The 17,801-nt window shown below is 41.1% G+C and overlaps 1 protein-coding gene across 4 annotated transcripts in view; it reads left to right on the top strand.

The window, feature by feature from the left end:
* Positions 1–17,801, top strand: part of LOC115901043 (cytochrome c oxidase assembly factor 1 homolog) — a 51,753-nt gene that overhangs the window by 20,860 nt on the left and 13,092 nt on the right. For 2 of the 4 annotated variants that reach the window (XM_030943334.1, XM_030943336.1), the window contains exon 2: positions 6,890–7,090. The exons of 1 other annotated variant lie outside the window; for it this stretch is intronic. The gene's annotated coding sequence lies outside the window, so the exon portion shown is untranslated. Of the gene's footprint in view, positions 1–4,983; positions 5,003–6,889; positions 7,091–17,801 lie in introns of those variants that run through there. One more of the 4 variants, XM_030943337.1, reaches the window with a different exon arrangement.

Below are 17,801 nucleotides of genomic sequence, written 5' to 3'. Positions count from 1 at the left end.
TTTCTGGGAAAGGGGGGGAGGATGGGAGACACTGCAAGTCCTGGTGTTCTCCTGCATACTTCCAGACATCACCCTACAAATGCAGTACTCATATTGATTATCTGAAAGTATGAGAGAGCAGTGGAAAATGTGTGTCATCTTTTCTGACTGACCAATTTATACACCATCTGAGGGCTGCTCTACTTCACTGTGTTTCACTCAGGTTTGATGTTTTGCTTGGTGCTCTGTTTGGGAGAGTGAGACACCTTTCCTGAACTGCATGGACCCTGTCAAAGTATAACAGCTATTGCTTAAAAATGCTGTGGCTGAACTTGGTGCACTGCTGTTCTTCTCCAGCAATGGGTTTCCTGGTCATTCATACCATCCATGGTCAGTATGCCCAACACTTGTCAGAGTCAGAGCACTCCTCTGGAATAAATCCATTGGAATCCCCAATGGGAAATGTGAGTGTTGTCAGCTGTGTAGGGCACTCCAAGGTTTGCTTCAAACAGATAGGATAGATGTGGAAGACACCAAATGTGCTTCGTTCAGCAAGGACAGTGCTTCATCATTATCCAAGGTCAGACAATAGTGTAATTCATGCCCTCACCCATCCTTTTTCTACAGCACACAACAATTTTTTTTTCTGGCATTATAGTTTTTTGACACAGCACTGCTCTGATTGCCTGCAGCATACACCTGTTAGTACTCTTCACACTTTAAACTGAAAAAACCCATCGAGCCCATGAACAGAAAATACTGTTAACTACAGGGTCATGAGAAGAGATGTGAGCTGAGCACTGTGAAGCATGGCTGCAGCCAGTCCACTCAGTAGGGACCAAACTCTGAACAGTGTGGTCATGAGCCATCCTGCAGAGACTGGCCTGTGGATAAGGGTCTGCAGCACAGGCCTGGTGAGAACAGCCATGAGGTGAAGGAGGTCTTTTGTTCCCCATTTGACAGAAGGGTGCATACTGAATGAGCAAGAGAATGTACTCAGAGCGTGTTGAAAGCAGATCTCCCAGGTCACAGGGGAAAGTCTTCCAGTACAAAACTGTTAAGAGCAACTGGGAGAGGAGGTGGGCTGCACTGACCATCATCATGAACATCACCTCTCTGCTTCTCTGGATGAAACATGAGGGTTAGGCAGATTTTTGGTATACCTAGTGGTTCAGGCCCATGCAGTAGTGAAGTGACATGACATCTCTGAATCCCAGAGAGGCAGGCACAAGCTGTGCAGTGCAACAAGGCCTGAAGTTCTTCTGAGAACACTCAGAAGCAGAACTGGAGTTTTCCAGGGAACATGAGCACTATAAAGGATGTTTATCACAATTTGTAGTCTCTTTGGGGCCTCCAGACTTTGGTGCATAAATGCAACTTCAGGACCATCACAGAGCCTGCTTGTATGGTCTGTCCTATGGTCATGCAAACCAGCCTCAGACCCATCAGGCTTTGAATCACATCTCCCATCAGTATGTTTTCCCACGTGTGGCAGTGTGGGGCTAGAATGAACAAGTTCTCTACCTTTGTGTGAAAAGAAGTGCCTCTGATGCCCTGCAAAGGTGCTCACACAGGGCTGTCCCCATTCTGCCAGCAACAAGGCCAGAAGGGTGGAGATGAAGATGCCATTGCTATTGCAATGGTTCTGTTGGCATCAGGCTGGGACATCTGATGTGGCAATGTTGAGTCACAGCAGCATTTAATCTTGTGTTGCCATACAGGATGAAGCAGGCCAGAGCCATTGTTAGACTGTTGGTGATTCCAGGTAAATTTCAGCAGAACTGAGGGAGATGGAGACAGATGCTGAGAATCACTGCAGCCTTCACCCTGAAACGGAGGTCCAAAAGAGCACAGCAATTGTCCAATGATTGTTGCAACTATTGCCTGATCTTTGCATGCATCATTTAGTCCTTCTTTTCTCCCTGCTTTTCTTTCTTCCTTGCTTTCTTCCTTTCTCTCTTTCTATCTTGTAAATAATTTTTACTGAATTTTTAGAAAAGTACTTTCTCTACCTCAAAAATTCGTCTGTTTCTCAACTTTTACAAAGAGAATAGGGGGAAAGAACAAACCCCAGGCAACTCACTGCTAAGTTTTGAATTTGACGTGCAGAACAAAAAATTTGTCCAAAATGAGCTTTGCTTTACTGTTAGTCATTTGTACCAACCTGCAATTAAAAGGCTCAGTATTTGTTCTCATCGCTTTCTGAAATTACATTTTCCACTTCCTAGGCCCTGGCCTCGGGCAGTGGATTTTTGAAGCAATCATGCCTTGGTAATTAATGTTTAAAGATGAATGTTGCAACTTCTAAAACAGTGTTGCTGAGTAAACGTACAGCAAAAAGAATATAAAAACTGCAAGCCTTTTACGGCAAGCTGCAGAGTTTGGAGGTGTTATCCTTAGAGCTCCCAGCTACAGTGCATTTGATTACCCCTATCTGCATTCTTTCAGGTGGGGGGACAGCTGTGCTTAAAAAAAAGCAGAGCAAAATAAATATCACATCTAATCTGTAATTTCTTTGTGTTACTGACTCATCACCCCAGAAAGCTTGCTGGGAATGATTAACTCATACAGAGAGAGAGAAGAGAAGTCTTTGGCATGGTCTGTATCTATAGCATGACCATTTTGGATTTTTGCAGTAGAGTGGGAGGACAAGGAATAAAATATGAAGGGAGGAAGGCATAAAAATGGAAGGAGAAGTTCCCTTCCTATGTCACATCCCTTGGTTTGTCATGAGTCTGCCTTTTCTTGGAAGAAGCCCTAGTTTCCAGTCTGTTACTAAGCCAGCTGGATTTACCTGTGACAGCAGGCCATCCTACATAGGGCTCCTGTATGTGACAGAAGTGCTCCTCAGTACCATTAGCTGAATCTCTCATTGCAGCATTTTTTGGTGCTGTAAAAACTGAGTACCTGTATCACCTCTTTCTAACAGAAATCCTTAGCAACTGAAAAGGCAAGTTGGGAAGATCAGCAACATCAGCATTTCAGGAAGGGGAAAGGGTAGTCTGGATTGAGACTGCCTTCCTACTTTAGGCATCTGATTTGGGCACTGCAATCCCAATTCAGACCTTTTGGAAGACACACCTCATGTCTAATGTTTCCCAATAGGTCGGCATGATGCAGCTGTTTCTTCACCTGAGACTCCTAAGATAGGAAAAGTAGGAAAGCACTTGTAGTCTTGTGAGTGATTTTTGTAAAAAGGGGCATGGGGGTCCCACTGTACCATGAGAGGGGTGCTGTTTTTCATACACAGAAGTCTTTCCTGGTCTAGCAAAGGCCAGTGACAAGATCTTGAACAGATCAACTGGAACAAGAACAGAATACTGCTTTGGGCTAGTTTTCCTTGGTTTGGTTTGGTTTGGTTTTTTTTTTCCTCTTCTTTTCTTTCTTCCAGAAAAGACAATAGAATTCTCATACCAACATACAGCTGGGAGATTGACTAACCAAGTTTGAAGCAGGTTCTTTGGGCTTTTTTACTCTAATATTCTTTTTGCTCAGAAGAAACCAAACTCAGAGACCTCTTGGAACAACTCTATGTGTCTGATTCTGCATTCAAGTGGAAAAATGGAACCTAACAAATAATCTTGCCTTTCTGGAAATGAAGTTCAGGCTCTAAAAAAGATTAGTAAAAGACTCATTCAGCACTAGTCATACTCATTTGGGTAACAGGCAAGTTCCTGCCTGTACTCACTTCTAGTATTCATAATGAATATGTATTAGTGACTTCCTGAGCAGGAATTCCAGCAGAACAGTAAATGAAGTATTGTCTTATTCTTTAATAATTTTCCTGTTCTTTTAGCATTGTTTATATACCATCATCAGTATGCTGATACATTAACTGGATACCAGTGCTTGGCTATTTTATTATCTATTGCTTTAGTTATCTGTCCAGACTCCTGATCCTAAAAGGATTAAGCTAAATTTTAGATGATTTTGCTGTTAAAGCACAGTGGTTTTGAATTGTTTTGTTTGTTTTTATGACCTCTTTAAAGGTTTTCCAGTAAAGATGAGGTCTTATTTGTACTAAATTTATGCCTGGTTGTTCAAAATATCTTGCTAGTGTTTTTTAATGTTGATTTTTCAGAGATCTCTTAAAAAACACAAGTCCACAAAGCAATTCTGCAGGATGTAGGGTGCTTCAGTTACACTTCTTGTTAAACATGACACAGATCATTCAAATCATTCAGCATTTTGCTAAAATGAAGCAAATGGAATGGAAAATGCTTTGGTATTAAAAGCAGTGTGTCTTTCAAGAAATGTTTAATCCTAAACAGATCATTCAAATGGAGTGTAATAAAGACTGCTGCAGCTTATGAAAAGATTTTGTTCAACTCAGTGGATCCTCAAACAGGCAGAGATAATATGCTTGCCTTTGCTAACAAGGCTCACTTAGCTGTGTTTCCTTTCCTAGACTGGAAATTAGATTTCCTTCTCTATTGTTTATATTGAAAAACTCAAACTATTCAAGGAGATCATGTGGGAGCCACTGTTTTTAGAAGAAAGAGCTGCATTTGGATAAAAGATACCTCCCAACTTCATGCTCAGGCACTTAGCAGTAGCCAAAATAAGCCTCCTTACCATGTTTCTGAGCTGAAGCTCTACACCAGGCTGTATGTGTCCCCTGCACACACCCTGTGCTGCAAGGAGGGACTGTACAAGGGTCTGCATCAATAAACAGCAAGCAGCCAGCTCCTGTGCCAGCTCCCACCTGTGTGTGCATGCATTCCCACTAGTGAGCATGTGCATGAAGCCACCCATTTATACACCTAAGGTTAGAAATGTCTATCTTTTCTTTTTTTCCTATGCTTCATTCCCAGCTTATTCCAAATCCTGTCTCCAGACTTAACACACTTTGTTCTTACCTTGCCTACTTTGAAGGCTTTGGACCTGAACTCCAGGCTCCCAACACCTTCAGCTGTCTGCAGACCAAACTTCAATTGATACATCTTTATGTAGGGGGCATTTTGAAAGAACTACTACTGTTGATTTCCAAGGCTGTTTCATAAGGATCAAGACTCAACAAGAAGTAAGCAGAGGCACAAGAACAAATTGATCAGAGACACAGTCATCCAAGTATCAGGGACAAGGATGAAATTTTGGGATCTCACTTTTTACTTGCACCACAGCATAATTTGGTTTTGTCTCTTGCTTTGCCCTTATTTGCTGGTCCGTATTTCAGCACCTTTAGAATTAAAATGGACAAAGTAATTTATGCTTCAAATTTATTTTCTTGTTCTGAAACTGGCAGTGAATGCCCCTAAGTTTTCTTAAGGGAAAACTTTCTCTAAACCTTTCTCTAAAGGTGCCACGCAGAGAGAGCTTCTCTCCAGGAGTATGGGGCAGGGAGAAAAAAAAATCTATTAGTGACCTTTTTGCTATGTAACCTTTCCTTAAAATGCCAGCAACTGAGCTTCCACAGAGAGAACAACAAATATTGAAAGAGGAATGTGAAGGACATTATGAAACAAGAAAGTAAGAAAAGGGATCTGCTCAAACAAGTTTCTCAGGAAAGGTGATGTAATATGTACTGTAGAAAATCCTAGCAGTTGACATAACAAAGTTGCTTTCTAAATAGCTGTGGATGCCAGCAAACTGGGGAAACAAGAGTGTACAGCTGGGAATACAGCTGAGCAGACTGTTTTGTCCAAAAGAAATATAGTAGGTGTAAAACTTCTATTCAGAAGATGTCATTGAAGTTTAATTGAAAAGTGTCCTTTTAATTAAGGCTGAGTGACCACTGAATGAAAGCCTCATTTCTGTTGAGGCTGTTCTAGGTGGTACTCTGAGATTAACCCATGCAGGCTGGCAGTACTCAAGAGGCTGCTGTTGGGATGCCACAATACACAGTGCTGTAGCAAGTGCTCAGTCCCATTCATAGACTTCTGCCAATGTTTATCAATCTTTTAACTGCTGTCTTGAGAATTGCCTTACTTTTTATTGACTGACTTGCTCATATTTCAGCCTGATTTCCTGCATAAATGACTGTTCTCAACACACATGTTCTGCACGTATCCACATCTGTATACATAAAATTTGGGAACCTCCCTCTCTGTTACAACAGACCTGACAGAGACACACAGGGTCTTTGAGATAATGAAAATATTAGAATTTTGTGGCAGCATGTGGCTGGATGTTGGAGAACATTTAGATTTTCTCTGCAGGGGAAAGGCTACAGGGAACTATGCTCTGTTTCAGCCTTGGAGACTCCAAAAGGCCCAGATCTGGAGTATGTCAGGTGTTCTTATTCCACTTCTTACACAGCTTACAAATTTTAAGGTCTTGGTTGCAGACTGAAACCTTAAAAATCACCAGTTCCTCTATTTTGTTCCTCATGGTAATTATAGAGCAAAATACTGTGTGTGCAAAGACTGATACACACAAAGTGTCATTAGGAGTGCCACTTTCAGGTAGGTTAGTTCATAGAAGTTGGATAAACTGCCAAACAAGAAATCCCAGCTCATGGACGATTGTGGATTTATTCATCATTACAAACAGAGGAAGATCTGTATAGGAAGAATGTCTATTATGAAAATTATATTTAGTTATAGGGCTGACATACACGATCTGTTACCTGCCTTTTACAAATACTGTTAGCACCATTCAGGCAGCCAGCAGGCATGGTTTCATGCAAAAGAGTGTGTGGTTATTTTCATAAGGTTTTTATGAATGCTTGGAGAAGGCTGCAGGAGATTCTTAATGTTTTTGATGGCCCCGCTGTCATGTCAAAATACCATATACCAGCTTCTCTCTTTACTATAAATTGGTTATAAGGAAAACTAAGGCAGTAGGACTGGCAGTGCTAGATGTCTTGGAATGGGAAGTTGAGTGACCATGTTGAATCCTTAGGAATGTTTGAATATTCTTCCCCTGTCTCTGATACATACCCACTCCTGCATTTTCTCTTTTATTTTAGGTGGAGTCTGGATAAGAGCTGTCAGGAGGCCTTTCTAGCCAGTTTGAGGCTGAGAGATAGCAATCTTGAACTACAGTTTTAGAGGAGTGGCACCAAAAGGCCTGTTGTTTACACTGAGTGCTTTACAGGACAAGTAGCACCCCCTGCTTCCTCAGCTGCTTGAAAATCAAGCCATAGATACTGACCTTTAATCAAAATAAGGTAAGTCAAGACTTTATCAAGCACAACTGAGTTTAAAATATGGTTATCAGCCTATCATGCAACTGTTTGAAATGAAGCCAGGGAAAAAAATCGCTAGAGCACCATGATGTGCAGAGGTCACTAATATTGCCAGATCTCTCCCTGTTGTGCTAAAACTACAGTAAAATGATGTCTTGTCAGTGCTGTGCTGAAGTTGGGCTGCATGTCAAGAGCTTCCTGAGTTACAGCAGTGCTGAGGCTGGCAAACTGCAGTAGATCCATTGGAAAAGCCCTGCCCACTGCAAAAAGCAGACATGCTTCTTGGCCATGACAAAGGTTCTAGATTTCTTTGTGCAGCTCCAGTTTATTTCCTAAAATGCAAAGTGCAGCAGATGTCTAAGCTGACCAGTCACTTTAGAAAATAAGTGGTTTTATTCAGTCTACCTTTTTTTTTACTGAGGTAAAAACATCCAAGGTTCATGCTTGTTACCGATCAAAGTAACAATCTCTATTCCTAAAGACACAGTCTCCAGAAAGGTTACTATATAGCTAAAGAGAGACCTTTCAAAAGTAACATTGAAAAAAAAAACACCAAACCCATACCTTCAACTGGGATACAGTATCCCTGAAGTATCTCCTAATGTCACTGTATAACTAAGAATAAACCATTCAAAAGCCTCAATTTGGGTTTTCCTTGTCATATGCTGGGCTGAATTTAACAGAAAGTTTCTCCCAGCTAAGACTTGATGGCAGCAGTGATGGTGTAGGAGGAGCTGGTTGCTCTCATTTGGCACAGAGACAAAATCCAGGCTCCAGCTGGCTTTTAGGCCAACATTTGATAAAACTCTCATGCCACACTCGCATGTGAAGCCCTTTTCCACTCCCACAAAACCCATATACTACTCTTGTTTCCCTATAAAAGTCTATTTGGGGCATTACAAGCTCATGTCAGATATGAAGCTATTTAAATCTTTCATGATTTCTTATGTTTATTCTTTTGACATTTGAGCACTGTTGCTAAAAGTGTGAGAACAGTTGCTGCTCCTGTTTGAATTTCTTCACCTCTCCACTCTTCAACCAGATGACATTTTAAGCTTTAAATTGTATGGAAGGGAGCACATTAAACATCAGGTCTGAGAGAAGTGGGAAACAACATAATGGAACTGCAGCTTTGGGTGCTGCAAACAGCCCAAATCTCCATATTAAAAATCAAACACTTTTTTGGTGTAAAGTGTGAGCAATCCCTCAAAAAGCTACATGAGATCCATTTTCTGGGTGATGGAATGTATGCCTGCCTAGTTTGCTTCCTGTGAGTTTATTAACATTTGCTGCATCTGTAACGGCTGGTTATTGAAGGAAGGACTTAACTCCCTCCCAGAACCCTGGGACTAATCAAAACATTGCCATTAATATTTAATGAGAAAGTTGTTGCTTTCACCAATAAACTGGCTTAGATTCTTAGTCCCCTAAAGCACAAATGGCACATACTGCATCATAGTTAACAAGCAGATTCTGGAAAAAAAAACACAGTCAGAGGAGTGCATCTTGTTGCATAAGCTCAAAATGACTGGCTGATTTCTTCTTACTTTCCCCAGCAGTACTGAAAATTATATATGCTAACCAGTATTCATCTCTCAGCAAAGTATCCAGACCTTGTAGGGCCAGTTCTTTCTTCCAGTAAGACCTCTGCATCATAAAGCAACTCAGACAAAACATGCCCAGGGGAAAATCCCATGCTTATAGGAGCTTCCAAGCCTTTTCAACCATTTGTTCCCCTAGGTGCTTGTCTTGGGTGGAGGAGAATGGCCTGTTAGAAAGGAATGGCCAACATAAATGGAAAAGAACAAGTAAGACATTTGAGGGTGTGTCTAATGGATCCAGATATCCAGGTCAGCAAAGGAAGTATTGCCCCCCATCTGTGCCACATTCAGGCAGAGGAGGCAAACTGGTAAACTGTAGGTCTGTCAGCCAATTCTGCCATTTTGGAGATGGGCCTAGGTTTACACTGAAGAGGCATCACATGAGGAGAGTAACATTTTTCATGCTGTGGGTCCTCATTACTAGATTAAAAAGATTAGAGACAGCTACCACAAACAGTTTCACAATGCATTTACCAGGAGTAAGAGCAGTGAATAGTGCATTTTATTGCAAATGCTTCCTTTAACAAAGATTAAATGTGCATCTGAACACTGTCACTTCGAGATACATTCCTAATCTGACTTTGCCTCTGCTTATAGTGGTATAAATAAAGAATTATTCTACTGAAGTCAGCAAAGTCATTACCAGGTTTTAAACTCAAAAGAAAGAAAATCTTGCTTTTTACTTCTACAGCAAATCCCATTCAATTCAGTATGAATAAAACAGTATATTTAAGAGGAGAGACAACTGAAAAATCCATGTCCTAAATTCAGTAAAAGATTATGGAGCAGAATTTCCATCTGAGCACTCTTGAATATTGAAACATCAAACCTCCTTTTCCTATGGTGTAATCTAGTTTATTTTCCCCAGAAAATACATTTTCCTTTTTGTAAACAGAAACCACATGAAGTACGTGGTTATCTTCTGAGCAAAAATATCAAAAACCATAGTTTCCACATATTAAAAAACCAAAAACCCACAAACTTCTGTTTTAAAGCTAAATGCAGGTTTTTAGTCTATCAACATTTTTTTCCATGCCAGTTTTTTGCATAGTGGAAAATATGCACCCTTAGGAGAGTAACAACTATGATAAGTTGTTAAAAACCAAATTATCTAGGAAGGTAATTTTTCCCATTATGAAAGTGGCTTGTCAGATATTAGTGAAATGAATTAGTCACTTAGCACACCTTTCACAACCTCTAAAAATTAGATTATGGCCTATATGTTCCCATGAGTAACAGGAGCAGTTCTCCTCTTTGTATATACGGTAGTATCACTCCACAGCTTCTGATTATGTTTTATTCACGTGGAAGCATAAATCAGTCATAAATCAGTCCAAAGCTTAAAACTAACCAAACCAGTTCATATTTCTCACATGAGCTATTCTATTTATTCTATTTGCATGCCTTTCCAGATTAAACATTTCTTGTTGTGATATAAAAAGATTCCAGGTACATGGTATTCAATGGAAAAAGGTGAGCATGACATTTAGAAGATGTATGCATGAGTTAATAAAGGAAAGTGGGAAAACAACAGGAAGAGAAAGGAACATTTGCTTATGACCATCTTAATAGAGGAAAGCAAATTGAGCAATACCTACCCAATTTATCCCGTGATTTATCCCTCTGCTTTCTGGAATTATTCAGTGTAGAGGAGGTGCAAGCAGGATCCCATCAGTGTATGTTAATACGTAAAGAAGATGGAGCCGGGTTCTGTCCAGCAATGTCCAAGGATGGGACCAGAGGTGATGGGCACTGAAACACAGGAGATGCAGTCTGAACAGGAAATGGTTTTTCACAGGCTGGCACAGGTTGCCCAGAAAGGTTGTGGAGTCTCCATCCTTGGAGATACTCAAAAGCTGTCTGGAAATCATTCTAGACAGCCAGCTGTAGGCAACCAAGTTTGAGCAGGGATACTGGACAAAGTGACCTCCAGAGATCCCTTCTGACCTCAGCTCTGCTGGGACACATGGTGCTGCTCGGACACATGGTCTCTTGTCAGGGACAAAGGGAGGCAGCTCATTTTCTTGGTTGTCTCCCTTCAATCAGGAGCAGCAAATTTCAGAAATGTAAAGGGTGCTCCAGCAGCCAGGAGATCTGGAAGAGACCCCAATAACCACATAGAGTTTGCAGTGGGAAGGAGTGAAACGCTTGTAGGGTCAGGATAGGCAACTTTACATCTGGCAAATTCATAGAAACAAAGCATGAGAGCAAGAATTGCATATTACTTCCATTTCACTCTGAGAAACATTCCCATCCTTTTTGTTTCAGAGAGGGAACTGTGATGTAACTAATAAATATACAGCAAGTGTCACCTGATGACTACAGCTTTTTGCCAGGGTCTTTGGGAGCACAGGAGGAATGCTGAGAGCTACTATGAAAGGACTTGTCATGTACAAAAGCAAAGCAGAGAAACCTGGATGCCTGAATTTTATGGCATTTGATTTCAGTGCAGACAACTGAGACCTTGGTAGTTTCTGGGACTATAATCACATATTCCAGACTGATTTGCCATATCATTCTCGTGCACGGGATGAAGCTAAGCACATCAAGGGGTGCTTAAGTCCAGGAGCTACACAGTACCAGTTGCTGGTGCTGCAACACTAGGCTCTGGCCCTAGGCAAAAATCCCAGACTTTGGGGCTGCACTGTTCACACAGTAAAAAGAATCACACACCTCCTCCATCTCCTGTGACTAGCTTGTCTTCTTGAATGCCAGCTCTCCTACATGTTAAAAAATATCTGAACTGGACTGAATGCAGTGTAGGGCAGTTGAAAAAGTTGGAAGGCAAGTTCAGTGCCAGGTTAAGCACTGGATCCTTTTCTTGGATCATCACCTTCCTAGTGCAACTTCCCATGGGCATGGTAAGACAAGGGAGCTATTTCTTTTTCTTCTTTAGTGAACATTGCAAAAGGACAGCACCAGGGAGGCTGAAACTTTCAAAACCATGAACTTTGTAATGCTGAATTCAAGCAAAAATGCAGCACTTTCAAATCATACCTGGCACATTAAGGTAACTCTGACAAGCAAGATACAGAAGTGCAAATGCAGCTTTAATGTAGAAGTAGCAAGTTTCTGTCTGAAAATACAGCATCTTGCCAAGTTACAAGGAAGGCATTTTTTCATACCCCTAACAGTAGACAACGCTGTTATCAAACAGAGTGGTGCTGTTGGAAGTGGAGGAGGAGCTGTTTCTACATCTTTCTCTAGACTGCTTCTGCTTCTAATGAATACAAGTGCCTGGGTTTCTTTAACAGGGACCTCAGAGGAGCACTGATAGGGTTAACATACTGGTTTTCCCAGGCATATACAAGTGTATGGCAGAAGGCACTATGCAAATAGTGTTCACAAAGTTCATAATTTCCTGTTGGAACACCAAAGAAAAGAAGGTCATTGACTTAAACCAGAGAATACAAATTATTTCCTGCCCACAAAGCTGCCAAATGCTTGGAGTTATTGATTTTTTTTTTCTCCCTGCTGCTAACCAAACACTTCTGGTCCTGTCGTGGGCATCATCAACTTATTGACTGAGTAAACATAACCCATTAAGCTGAACATTTTAAAAATAATAGAAAATTATAGTGGCTTTAGTTAAAAAAAACAAAAATAACAAACGGGAAAAAAACCCAAAAAAACCAGAAAGGAGAAGAAAGGAGAAACAGTTCCTGAAGTTAATTAACTTTTATGTAGATTCAAGTTTCTGCAATATAGGTTTGCATCCAAATGAGAGAGGAAGGAATAGATTAAAAGAAGACTCAGGGGAAAAAACCCAAAAGTATTTTCCTAAAGAAGCCAAGAAGAGGAGGGTGCAGGGAAGCAGGTACTTCATATTTTAAGACTTCAAGTAAAAGAAAAAATTACTGCAAAATTGAGATTGAAAGCATAAAACCATGTGGCGGCATCATGGTGAAGGCATGTTTTTATTTATTTATTTACTTATTAGCAGCAGGAGGTCTGTGCTATTGTCTGAATTTTTTTCTAAGTCAGAGCTGAGCACAGCTGATGCCTGGCCTTGGAACCTGTCAGTTTGAAGATAACATGTACAGTATTAAGAAATGTAGAACAATACTTGCTGTCAAGTTGGTTACAAGGCAGTGGTTCACTGAGGGGGGCCTGACAATGTCAAAAAGCATTAGACCAGAGCCAGCAAATGTTTTATACTCTGCAGCTGAACCCAAAAGAGGAACTGATGCCCTGAATCTGACTTTAGGGCATCTGTTTGCTCTGGAGAGTGTGTATTTGTCTGAAGAAGCAGAGAACAAGTTGCTTTTCCCTCCTCTTCCAGCCATCTGCCTACACAAGGGAGGCAAGAACCAAGACAAGAGAACAAATCTTCGTGTTCTGTAGATGGAAAGGGATACCTTACATACAAAATAGTCTTTAAAAGTAGGACAGTACACTCAGGAGAGGTGTTTACAGGCAGCTCTGAACAGCAGGGAGACAGCTACCAGGCTGAGACACTGCAGAGGGCTGGCTTTCCCCTGGGACTGGCTGTTGCAGGTGGCTTCCCTGGCCAAGAGCCTTGCAGTCCTTTGGTGCGAGACTCAGCCGTGAGAGAAGAGCCAGTGGGAAGAGACACCAGGAGGGAAGTAAACAAGCAGATTACAAAGTGATGATAAATGAGGGTATTGGTCTTCTACAGTGGCTTAGAGGAAGGTGTGACTGCTTCCTCCACCCCCTCACCTTCATGCCTGTTGACTGAATACTATTAAGGCAGGTAGTCACAGATTAATAATGACCTGTTAACAGCTTCTTTAATTTTCTAATAAGTGCCAACTGCAGCTGCTATAATTATTCTGCTGGTCCTACAACATGCCCTGTGCCAGACTGCAAAGTATTTTAATTTTTTTGTGTGGAGCACCCTGTCGTGCTCTTAATGTGTGTAGTGCACATGGGCAATTGCATGCCTAAGTAAAATTACATCTTAGGCTGTCAGAGCACTTTGCAGCCATTAAATATCAGTATCTTCCAGCAAAGTAGGAACCAGGAAGTGTTTAGTCACTTATTTCTGCATGTGTGAATTGAGACACCTAAACTTTATAGTTTTAGCCACAGTGATACAGTGAGTCAGTCCCTGGGTTGCTTGTGACACCTGGGAGCTCTGTCTTCTGCTTTGTTTGTGCTGTAAACTGCAAAACTCATGGATAGGCTGGAGGTAACACCAAACAGAGGCTTTTTCTGTGTAAGCAGAGGTGTCTAGGAGTAATGTTGTACAAAAGTGGTATCCATCATCGTTGCTATTCCCACCACCACAGAGCTGAGTAGCATGTGATGGGAAAATAAAACATAAACAAACAGAAATGGATCACAGCCCACCTATGTGTCTCATATATGCCACAAGTGTCAAATTTCATTGTATTGAACCCTTGGTAATCTAGTGTTTAATCAACAAACTCCACAACAGGTATTTGAAGACTATCATTTCCTAAGGAAATAGGAAATGTTAGCAGCCCTGTTTGAAAACTACTAGTGAGGATATGTCTTGAAAATGCTATGAAGCACATGCTGAATTTTCAAAGATCTTTTTGAAGGCAATGATCCTGTAAAGGTATCGTCTATTGAGCATACATAAAGCACACAACATTTTGAGAAATCTCACCCATCAACAGTACATAAAGGTGTGGTCTGTGCTTTTGACCAGCTCTTGGACAATCACACCTCCTTGCTGGACAAAGCCCTGTGCTGTATCTCCATAAAGGAAAGCTTGTCCCCATATCTCTAAAGGTAGGTTTGCTGTAGGAAACAGACCTGAAGTTCTGCCAGATCTGCCTGGTCTGGCATGTTTTAGCCTTAGAGAGGAAATGGGCAGGGAACAGGGAACAGCCCAGGTCTCTGGAAGTCAAGTGCCTGACCTGGTACTGTCTTCTTGTGAAGATGTTCAGTGTTTTTTTCTCCCACAGCTCTGCAAAATGAAAAAAAAAATAAATCCCTGCCTTCCCTAACATGAGCTATTGAAGAACTGAAGATTCAGTGATTCACATTCAAAGTATTAAACAGAGAAATATTTATTCCTTAAAATCTTTCCCACACATATTCTGAGGACAAAAATACAGATTGCAGTCAGCTGTTCTCTGAAATTCCTCTTGTCCTGACTCATATTTGGAAAGGAATTAGATTCATGACCAACTATCTTGTGAGTGTCCAGTACAAGTTTTCCTTTTTCCAAGGGTGGATGAATAAATCAGTAGCTACTCCCCAGGTGAAGTTAAAGGTCTGACTCCAGATGCTACATGTGAAGTGTGGCAGGTTCCATCATTTCCTTTGCCCTTTTGCACTCTTCATCTTGCACAGCTCTATGCACAAGTTAACAAGCTGGATCTGTCTGAACAGAAACCCTCAAGTACTATGGGAACTTATTTTCTTTCTTTTCTTTTTAATGGTTCCCATCATAATTATTTTTTCTCTTTTTTGTCTTTCTGATAATAGAATGTTTCTAGGTCAGAATCCCAGTTGGTCTTGTGCTGATTTTGGTCCCCAATGCCTATTAAAAAGCCACGAGTCTTTGAGGTTAGCTTTTCCCCAGATCCTAATTTGTGTTAACAGATTTAGCTGATAGTGAACCAGTTCTGCTCATATGGGCAAGGACCAACTTCTGGAACTGATCCAGGTGTCCAAGATGTTCGAAAGTAATTCATTTTCTTTAAAGCCTTGGGCTGTAAGTGTTGATATGACACATTTGAAAGAGACTTGACTTTCAGAAGGGTAGAGTCCTTTTCTGAAGGAGGGGCTGTGCTGTGAGGGTATAAAAAGGGCACTTGAAATAAACTTACCCCATCTGAGAGGAATTAGGGTAGCATTTTTTTTTTTAATTTTGGTTTTCAGTAGGAAGTAAGAATAAGAGCAGGGTGTTTTTAAGTGCCAAAAGTATGTACTGCTGTGATACTATATAATAAAAAGTGTTAGGTCAACAAGGGCACAGGACTGCAGACCTTCCCACCTCCACTGATATTTTTAAAAGCTTTGTAAATCAGGCTCTTGCTGACCACAGCAGAGCAGACCACACCACACCACATCTTTTACCCCCTCATTTCCGGAGGCAAACAAGGGAGCAAGCATCATATGATGTACACTATGTTCCTGCTTTAAACATTTTTCCCCTGTAACTGCCTCCCCTGGCATTCAGTACCTTTAGGTCACTGTCTACTGCATGCCTGTTTAATATGGGCATGTGGATGATATTATTGCAGTCAGAAAGATTACAGACAAGCATAAGCCTTATCACAATTGGAGTTGGTAAACTTCCAGGTTTTTAACATAGTCACATAGAATTCCTAGCCCAATGACATCTGCAGTACTTGTGTGAAGTTCTGAGACCATTTTAGTTTCCTTTCACGAGGTAAAATGTAACCTGTTAGCCAAGAAAGTGATCACAGATTCCTGGTTTTTTGATTCTTTCACACAACTCAGGATTTAGTAAGTTCACTTAAAGCTAGATTGAATATGAGATTTTGTCAATGCCTTCAGCATAATGAGTGTATTGGATATAGATAAATGCCCAGGAATTGCTAAGAAAGATAAGTAATTACCACTGCATGGAAAGAATTGCAAACTCTTTCCATGAGAAATGATTTTGTACTCTTCCCTGCTCCCTTACCTTGCAGGTTCAGTGAACTTATTCAAGGCAATTATATATGGGAAAAACACATCAAACTGAAAACCTCACTGGCTTGACAGTTCCTTTCTGCTAAACACAGAGTGTTATTCCCTCTCATCCTGACAGGGCGAGACAGTCAAAGGATTCTATTTGCTGTTTCTTTATACAATTCTTTTGTTTTAACGTGCCCATTTGGAAGCTGGCCTGTGTTGCAGGCTGTGCAGAGGCACAGGGACAGCATAAAGCAATTCTTTTGAACCTTGGATTGCAGCGCTCATGACCTCACTCCCAGCAGCAAGGAAGCCAAGAAGCTGTCCCACAGCTTTCTCAGGTAAATCACTCACTGATCACCACTGATCTTTTCTTCTTGCACCTTGGATGCAAGTTTTTCATTTACCCTACTTTTGAATTCTTACTCTTAAATCCTTTACAATTCACCTCTAAAATGCAAAAAATGAACATTGACACCTTCTTCCCTTCTCCATGGTGTCCAATTACAGAAACATACAATTAGGGATGTTAATGACAGATTATTAGGCATTAACCTATAATGCTATCCTCCAAGAGCAGCAAAAATGGGTCACACTGTAGGTATAATTATCCTGGTTCTCTAATAATACGCCCTGGTTGTGCGTTTTTTCTACGATATATCCCTTGTATTTCAGTACAAAGTCAGGGCAGCTCTAGTTGTGTTGGAGAGTGATCTGGAGCAGGCTGTTGAGCTGCTGGCACATGGACCTGGCCTTGAAAAAGACTGAACAAACTAGGCTGTAGCATCTTTCCAACTTGGAGAAAACCAATGAAGGATTTTGGCACCTGTCTTTGATACCCACAGTTAGGAGGACAGGCTCTATTCACAGAGGGATAAACTCAGGGACAGCGGGAGACAATAGGACTCCTTGGACAATAGGAATGGTGGCCCCACTGCTTCTGTCTGCTCAGCACCAGGGTGGTGGTGCAATATTCTTCAGGGAAGAGGGCACACAGAGGAGTGAAGGTGGGTGGGCAGGAGGAAGAGAAATGCAGTGCAGGTGAGCCCACTGGATGAGACAGTGCAGCTTAAGAGCACAAAGGGAAGTTGTCTGTGACAGCAGAAGAGAAATTATCTTCTGTAAATAGAATAGAAACATGAAAATAAGAGTGCCCAAGAGAGGAGAAAAATGAAATGAAACTAGGATATCTGAAGACATCATGCAGGTTTTGTGCTGACTGAGAAGGCCAGTTGCTTTGTAGCATGTGCTGCAGGAGAAGTGATACAAGAGTGAGGTGACTGTTTAAAGTCCTTAATCACTTTATTGACTACTTTCTCTTGCCTTGTTAATTAGTTAGTAGCAAAGGCAGAAAATAAACTTAACAGTCTTTCTTGGCTTTCTTGCCAGTAGTCTTTCTCGGCTTTCTTGCCAGTAGTCTTTCTCATATGTAGAATGGGCCCCTTAAAGAATTCTCACCAGGGCCAGCTACGCAAATCTAGGAACTGATTCACAAGGAGATCCTGGAAGAA

This window comes from Camarhynchus parvulus, chromosome 2, assembly GCF_901933205.1.
Source record: "Camarhynchus parvulus chromosome 2, STF_HiC, whole genome shotgun sequence".
Lineage (NCBI taxonomy): Eukaryota > Metazoa > Chordata > Aves > Passeriformes > Thraupidae > Camarhynchus > Camarhynchus parvulus.
This window is presented reverse-complemented; position numbering and strand designations above follow the sequence as displayed.